Source organism: Fukomys damarensis, unplaced genomic scaffold, assembly GCF_012274545.1.
Source record: "Fukomys damarensis isolate Sample0158 unplaced genomic scaffold, DMR_v1.0_HiC HiC_scaffold_7, whole genome shotgun sequence".
Lineage (NCBI taxonomy): Eukaryota > Metazoa > Chordata > Mammalia > Rodentia > Bathyergidae > Fukomys > Fukomys damarensis.
Window position 1 is genome coordinate 35,710,054 of NW_022900919.1, and position 8,085 is coordinate 35,718,138.

Below are 8,085 nucleotides of genomic sequence, written 5' to 3' on the forward strand. Positions count from 1 at the left end.
CCAAAAAACAAAAAAAAAAAAAAAAAAAGACATTTCTGATCTTCAGCATTTTGGATAAGGCACATTCAACTAAAGACATTTACTTGTCTTTTCTGAAAGGTCTTGAAATTGATTATGGACATTGTTCCATGCATCCTGAAATAGATTTGAAAAGGAAAGGAAGTGATATGGAATACATATCATGTTCATCCTAGTCTCTTCCTTGTCACAAATAGAAGATCCTTTGAGAATCTGTACTTATGGGTGGTACTGTTAACAAACACACCATCCACTTCAGTTTAAAGCAAGTGCTCTCCTCAATATTTTACATCAGAATCTTCCTATGGCAACTGCCAGCTTTTCAAAAGAAAAGAAAGAAAATGTAGGCACACCTAGGACAAACTGCAGTCCCAGAGGACTTTGACAAAAGAAATCAGTGCACTCACATCAAGGTAGTCGAATGGAATGAAAATCCAAAAGTCATGTTTCTTAAAATCCACAGTAGCTGGAGACTTGGAACTTCTGGGAACAAAATCTGCAGAAAAATACTGCAACCATATATTTTCCCTAAATAAATTGTATTTCTTAAAATATGCTACTTAAATCTTATCATAACAATGTCAGCCTGAACGACAATCTTAATCACCTGCTCCTTTGCTATTTTCCCTGACTCCCTCTCTCCTGGGTTCCCCTGCCTCCTACATTGCTTCTTCTCAGTCTCTTCTCGGCCTTCTTCCTAATCCTGCTTTTGTTAGGCTTGTTCTATCTCCTTTTTGTCTCACTCTATACATTTTTCTATGTATTTTATTACCATCTGTGTATCAATAGTTTCTAAATCCTACCATGAACTCGATCTTTTCTATAATCTGAAACTTAATCTCCAGCTTCTTATAGAATATTCTCCCTTGGATGATCCTCAGGTAAATCACATTCTACATGTGTGAAAATCTGAAGACACCATCTTTCCCTGCATCCTGCAAATCAACTATTAGAGTCCTTATTTTGAGGAATAACAGAATCATCTTCCTAGCCACAAAATATCGAATCTTAACAATCCTTAATTGACGTTTCCTCATAAATCATCAGTTACCAAGTCTTAATACTTCCATCTCTGAAACATCTTTCCCGTGCATACTATTTTCTTCATTCCCAATGCCATGATCTTAGTTTAAGCCATTATTCCTCTTTGATATATTATTGCAACTGTTCCCTAGCTGCTGAGCCTACCCCTCCGATCTTTGACCTGCCTAACTTTGCTATTCAGCAGTGTTGCTTCTTTGTTGAAATCCCTTTAATGATTCTGAATGTTGAGGTGACATTCCAAGGTCTGTATAATATGATCTACAAAGATTTCCGCAATCCTCCTGTTTCCTGTTCCATCTCCTGCTTCCCCTCTATTTCTACAATCTCCCAGCTTCCAGCCTGCAGGCCATGATCAGACGATAAATGTGCTGCTGTTTCTGCTTACAATGCCTTCCCCTTCCCCATCCACCTGCCTGACTTCTAACAATTTGCAAACTCATCTCAATTCCTCTGATAGGTGACACCACAGTCTTCCCCAACTGATTGCAGCAGAGTTAGCTGTTGCTGTCCATCTCTCTCCACCCATCTCACTTCTTCTCTGCTTCCTTTTATTTATTTATTTATTTTTTTTGTACTGGGTAGAGGCAGGCAGTGGAACCACTGAGCTAAGTCCCAGCCTTCTGCTTCATCTTATTTGACTAATTCATATTAGTCTTAAAATTAGGGAAAGTTTTTCAATCTATCTTTTCTTCTACTACAGTTGTTGCTCCAGGATTACTGGAATTGTTTGGCATTTCTCTTTTTATCTCTTGGGGTGACAGTTCTTGTGAAAAGGACAAATACAGTAATAGAAAACATTAGGGGGCTGACTGGCTGTGTCTAACACATACTGATTATTTATTTCCTGATAAATGGCTAAAGATTAGATATCATTCTTCCAGCTTAGAAACAATATTCTTTATGCTACATTTAAAATCATAATTGATTCATTAGAAGAAGGGATGTATATTAACAATCAAAAGTGATCTGTAAAAAATAGTTCTTCACACTATGCAGAAATATAACCATATAAACCTCTCATGATTCCAAAGACCTGGTCATTGGGACTATGTCTGAGAACAGATCTAATCCTTATTTAAATGTGTCCCAAGAATTAAGTGATTCATTCAAGTATTTATAAATGTTGGCTTATTATTGGTTCAAGCTGGAGATGCCCCTTTCTACCAAGATGAATTTTGTTGAGATTCACTTCAGTACATTTCGTCTTTCAAAGTGTTCAGAGTCCACAGAATTTGTAACTACTGTTGATCTTCTAAGAGTCTCATTTTGTGATTTTCATCAGGGCAATTCCTCAGCTGACTGTTAAGTTTGTCCAGAAATGTTCCAGTCCTTGGGAAACTCTCAATTATCTGCAAGACAAAGATGAAATACTTGGCGTGTCTCCTCATCTCATACGTTCCCATCTTCTTACATGCTCCTTGGTTTGACAATGAAATGAGAAAGGTCAGTGAACCCGATAAGACATGTTTTATATTCACTAAAGTTTGCAACACTGTCATTTCCAGACTTCACTCCAGAAGACCAGCTAATAAGAGAGACTGCTGTAGGGAAGTATATTTGGGGGTCTAACCTCGAAGCTCACCCAAATGAAGGTCAAGATGGAATCATACCAAACTTCGCTACACAGCAAATGGAAACTTCCAGCAACAAGCTCATTAAACTGCAGAAATTTATACATAAATGTGTTCAGATTCAAAAGGGTCAGGTGTAATGGTGAATTCTTGTAATCCCATCACTCGGGAGGCTGATGTTGGAGGATTGCCATGAGTCCATTGCCAGCCTAGACTACACAGCGAGTAAAAGACCAGCCTGAACTGCATACCAAGACTTTGCCTAAAAAAGATTTATTTTCCCGAATAATCTAAAGTAGATATCATAAATTTAGTCCCTTTAATGCATATTGAGTGTTTCTGCTATTAGATTTTCCTTGCCTTGAAATGGCTGTTACATAATACAACAGCCTTCTCCTTCCCATGATGCCCTGCTTCCCATTTAAAATATAGCTTCTTCCACCAAAACCTTCCTCTTTCCAAATGCCCCTCTTACCGCCAAAAGAGTAATCTGATACTCACTACCTCCATAGCAACTAGCAGTGTCACAGGCTCCTCCACTCCCTTACTGCTACATCATTTGACCCCACCCCAGCTCCTATAAGAAGCAATCCCTGTCTAGGCCATATTACTTTCTCTCCTTTGTTCAGAGACAGGCAGCAGATCATCCCCATAATAAAGGCTTGTTATGGTCCTGGTCTGGTCCTGGATTTTTGGCTCTTTTTAACCTAAAATCTGCCATCTAATTCCGATAAAACAAAATATCCATCTGTCACATTTAACACTATGTGTATAGCAATTTATAACAAGCAAAATGCCTGATCTTCCCATGGGCCTTGAAGATGGAGAACCCTTAAGGGGGTTAGAGGAACCCCCCCAAGCCAAGGTAAAGTAGAGTTTGCACAAGCACAAGACTTCCAGGCAGAAGAAGATGTTTCCAGCAAGCAGTCACATCCCAAGTGGACATTTGTACTTTAGGAGGCAGCTTATGGAGCTAAAAGGAAATTCCACAACATCAGACAAACCCAAATTGAAGTCCATTCTACAAAATAACTGGCCTGCGTTCATCAAAAATATCAAGAAAGATAAAGACTGAAAAACTCTTCCAGAATTTTTTTTAAAAACACTAAAACTAAAATGTGTTAATTGGGCATAGCACGTGGTCCAGAATTTTCTTTTGCTATAAAAGATTTGGAAAATTAGGGAAATAAAGGAAATTTATGAACGAGATGATAGTACTGTGGTAATATTAATTTCCTGATTTTGATAGTGGTACAATAACTATATGAAAATGTCCTCATTTTTAGAAAAAATTCCTTAAATGTAAAAAGGTGTCACGTCTACAACTTATTCTCCAACACTTCTGATGAAATATATATACAGATGAGATAAAGACAGAGGAAGTATGAGGGAGGAAAGAAAGAACTGAAAACTACTGAATGCAAACAAAAAGTGTATACAGAAATTGTTTGTATAAAAATTCTTACAAGCTTTCTGTGAGTTTGAAATTATGACAATTTTTTTAAATGAAAGGACATTACACCATGTTCTAATACTTCTCTGGCATGTGTTAAGATTCTCAGTCATGTGGTTTCGGAAACTAACATGCTTTTTCAATAAATTGTCAGTTGAGTAACAACGAGCAATGCTCCAAGTCTTCCAAAATGTGAGGCAATCCCTTGGAAAGTATCCTTGCCTCTCGATCTCCTTCCTTCAATGGCTCCCAGTGGGGTGACAGCATGAGCCAACTGTCCTAGAGCCATCTCTAAAGGACCCATTGCTGTGGGTTCTATGAGTATTCCAATGGAGAACTTCTCGGTCTGAAACACCCAACATTTTCACCCCAAACTTTGGCTAAGCCTGTTGCATTTGGCTTTCCTTTAGTTTATTCTGCTTTGCTTGGATATCTGTGTGGATCTATTTACAGCTATTCCTGTTGTCTGAGAATGTGGCTTTGACATAGTGTCATACACCCTTTCCAACATGAACACCCTGATATCTTTAGAGTGTCTCCACCCAGTCCTGGGCCCCTCCTCTCCACCTTTCCTGAAAGCATCTGTGCCCTGGGACTCAGGCTGGTCCTCTTCTTTCCAAGCAGCTTACCCAGCCTTTCTGCAGCTCTTGTGGTAAAATTCTTGACACGGTACTGCTAGAGCTTGTCCATGTGCCAAAGTCAACATGCAACACATACTTCTGGGCTTTATAGAGCTGATCTGAAAATATCTGTTTACCCAGATGTTGACATTTTCATGAGTAATGGGCAAAGCTCCTAGGACACACTGTTGGTGGCAGTACGCAGTTTGCAATTGCACTCAGAGCTGGAGAGTTGGGCAGGGACTAGAGATCATCCATCCCAACTGTCTCATTTTAAGATAAGAAAATGGGACAGCAAAGGTGAATAACTTGCCTACCAAAATCAGGATTAGAACCCAGGTACTCTGTCTCCTTTTGACTCTACCAATGGAATGAAAGTACTTGGGCAAAACATTTCCAGGAGCCCGAGTGATTAGGTGGGTAGCAGTGAAGGCAGTCTCCCAAGTACATACTTCAGGATAAGAGCCGACAACATTTCCAAAGCCCTTTTTCAGAGCCTACATGAAGAAACCTCAAACCCCGGATTCCAGCCAAAAACAATGATTCTCAAGTTCCTATGAAATCCTGGATGGATGTTTAACTGGGAAACGTCCTAGCTGCCTCCCATGGCAGATGCAAGCTTCAACAGAACTCCAGGGCAATTCTTCAAAGGCAGTGAACGCGAGCGTGTGAGACTGAGTCACACAGAGGAGGTCGTTTACTCCTATCAGTGGGATTGGCATGCACAAGAGAATACAGAGGGCACTTCTGAAAAGTAAGACCAAATGATAGGCCCCCCTGCCAACCCAATTCACATTTCTCACAGCTTATACACAGGCTCACTATAAAACCATACAGAGAAACTTCGAGAAAGTATATGAAGAGAGGGTATTTCATCCACTCTCAGGCCTAGTACAAATGAGGGCAAACAAAGCTTTTAACATATTCTTTTATGCGGCCCTACATTTATTCATTCACATCACAAATAGCTACTGATTTCTACTTTGTAATAGATCATATGGGGTTACAGTAAAATCTCACCCTCAAAGAACTCACAGTCTTCATCCCCATAATATATAAACAGCTGCCAAAAACAAGGAAAAGGCAACCCCACTGAATCATTACCAACAGGGCAATCACCTTTATTAGGTATCAGGATATCAAATTAGGAGTGAGATGTCATGTTCAGACATTACACTGACATTAGAATATTGACGACTGCCCAGGCCTAAAAGGTGTGCAGAGACAGAACTTCCAAACACTGTTGGCAATAGAAATAAAAGTTGAGATATAACGTTGAGAGCGGCTTGTTTGTAGCTATCAAAATTTTATTGCATGTACCCTTAAAGACTGTATTTCCACTTGCAAAAAATCCATCTTGAATGAACACTAATTCCTTTTGTCATGCAGCATTCTGCTCTCCTTCTAGTGAGAGAAGTAACTCTGGGGAACCACCCCTTCCCATGTCACATGTCCAGTGTGACCTGTGCCTTGGCCAGTCTAACACAAGCATCACAGCCTACTTGCCACATAAACTGGTTCAGGGATAGCCATATGAGTCGGGGTAATGCAATTTGGGGACATTTCTGAGCTACTGAGAGGAAACTGCCCCCTGTATCCCAGGGGTCTTGGAGTGTTGAGGACAGAAGCCTGTAGATCACAGCAGCCATATTGCCACAGTAAAGGAAGACCTGTAGGACAGAACCACCCAAGGACAGCAGAGGGAGGGGACCAGATCCCTTCCAAAATTGATGAGCCCTTGCAAGCTGATCCTATAGCCAGAGCCTCCCTCTTGACTCTTAAATTTTCTGGTTTTAAAATTTAGGTTGGATTTTCAATTACATACAACTAAAAAGCCCAAGTAGAAATGGTCCTCTATAGGATGAATAACACATGAATGACTACAAGATATATGTCAGAGTAGCATTTTTTGTAGTAGTGGAACAAGTCCCAGCTTCTTAAGTGTTTATCGACAGTAGAAATATTTAAATAATTATAACTCATCATACCATACTGTGGAGCGTGTTTGTATTATTGAAAAATATACCACAAGCAATATATGTAGTGTGAGTAGATTTGTGCAAAAGGCCTGTATAGACAATCATTGCATACATACATTGGCAAACACATTTACATTTGTATGTACACATGCACATATATACATTTGTACATATGCCAATAAAGGTTATCTTCTAAATATGTGGATATAAAAATTGGAAGCACACATATCAAATAGAGGCTCCATCTGGGAAAGTGAGAACAGGATGAGAAGGAGAAGGGGAGAGAAGAGGTGATAGAGACTTTAACATTTTATTATTTGTTTGTCTTTGTCATTTTAGATGTTTATAAAAAGAAAAAAGGGGGGATCCAGACACAATGGCAATATGCAAAGGCAAGAGAATGCCAAAAATGAAACTTGAAATGTTGTAGATTAGGTTCCTCAAAAAGCTATGATCAAATAAGGATTCAGTGCAATTTAATTGGAAAATAATTCCAGGAAATCCTGGTAGGGAAGTGGGGAAGTGAAATGAAAAAGGAAGAAAGCAAATAAAGGATGCTTCAAGCCCAAACTAACCATGAGGGCAACAGGAGCTGGCTCCTGCTAGGGAATCCATGAAATGATGTTGAACATATCCCTCAGAGTCACCCCAACGGAGGAGAGAGTTAAGGTATTTATACACTCATTCTTAAAAGTTACTGGTAAAGGACACAAAGAGGCCATGAGCTCCCTGGTACCTGAAGCCTTCCCGATGCATGGGCACAATGGACTCTACTGGTCAGAAAGATCTTTGAACAGAGAGTATAAAGGTGCTGGCCATTGGAATTTGGGCCCATGTGCACAGAAATGTTAAATATAGAGGGAATGTGCATGGGGTTCTGAGTATGTTCTTCCAAGACTGATAAGGAGCTCAAAGCAGATGGGGAAACTGATGGCACTGGAAGAGCTGCGGGAAGAGACCTGGAGAGATCAGAGTGAGGCTAGCAGGTAAAGATCTCTTCCTTAAATTTCTTTAGCAATAAATTAATTTTAGAATAACAAGTCTAATTGTGACAATCTGGTTGTACTCAATGCATAGATACTTACAGATCCACTATTTTGTATATCAGAAATAATGCCCTTTCAATAAACATCTCTTAATTGCTTACTGTGAGTATCTATGAGGCCCCAGGAACATGTTTTAGGTAATTTTTAGGCACAGAATTAGCACATATGTTTTCTTAATGAAATACAGATCATTCCATAATCTTCCTATGAGATCTCTTCTAGTTGAGATTCCATGTGCTCTCTTGCGAAGAAGAACACAAGAAAGGAGACAAAGCTAAGGGCACTGTGATACCCGTGAGTGCCCCCACCCCTTCCCCAGGATGTGCATTACACATGGGACCATCTGTCAGCATT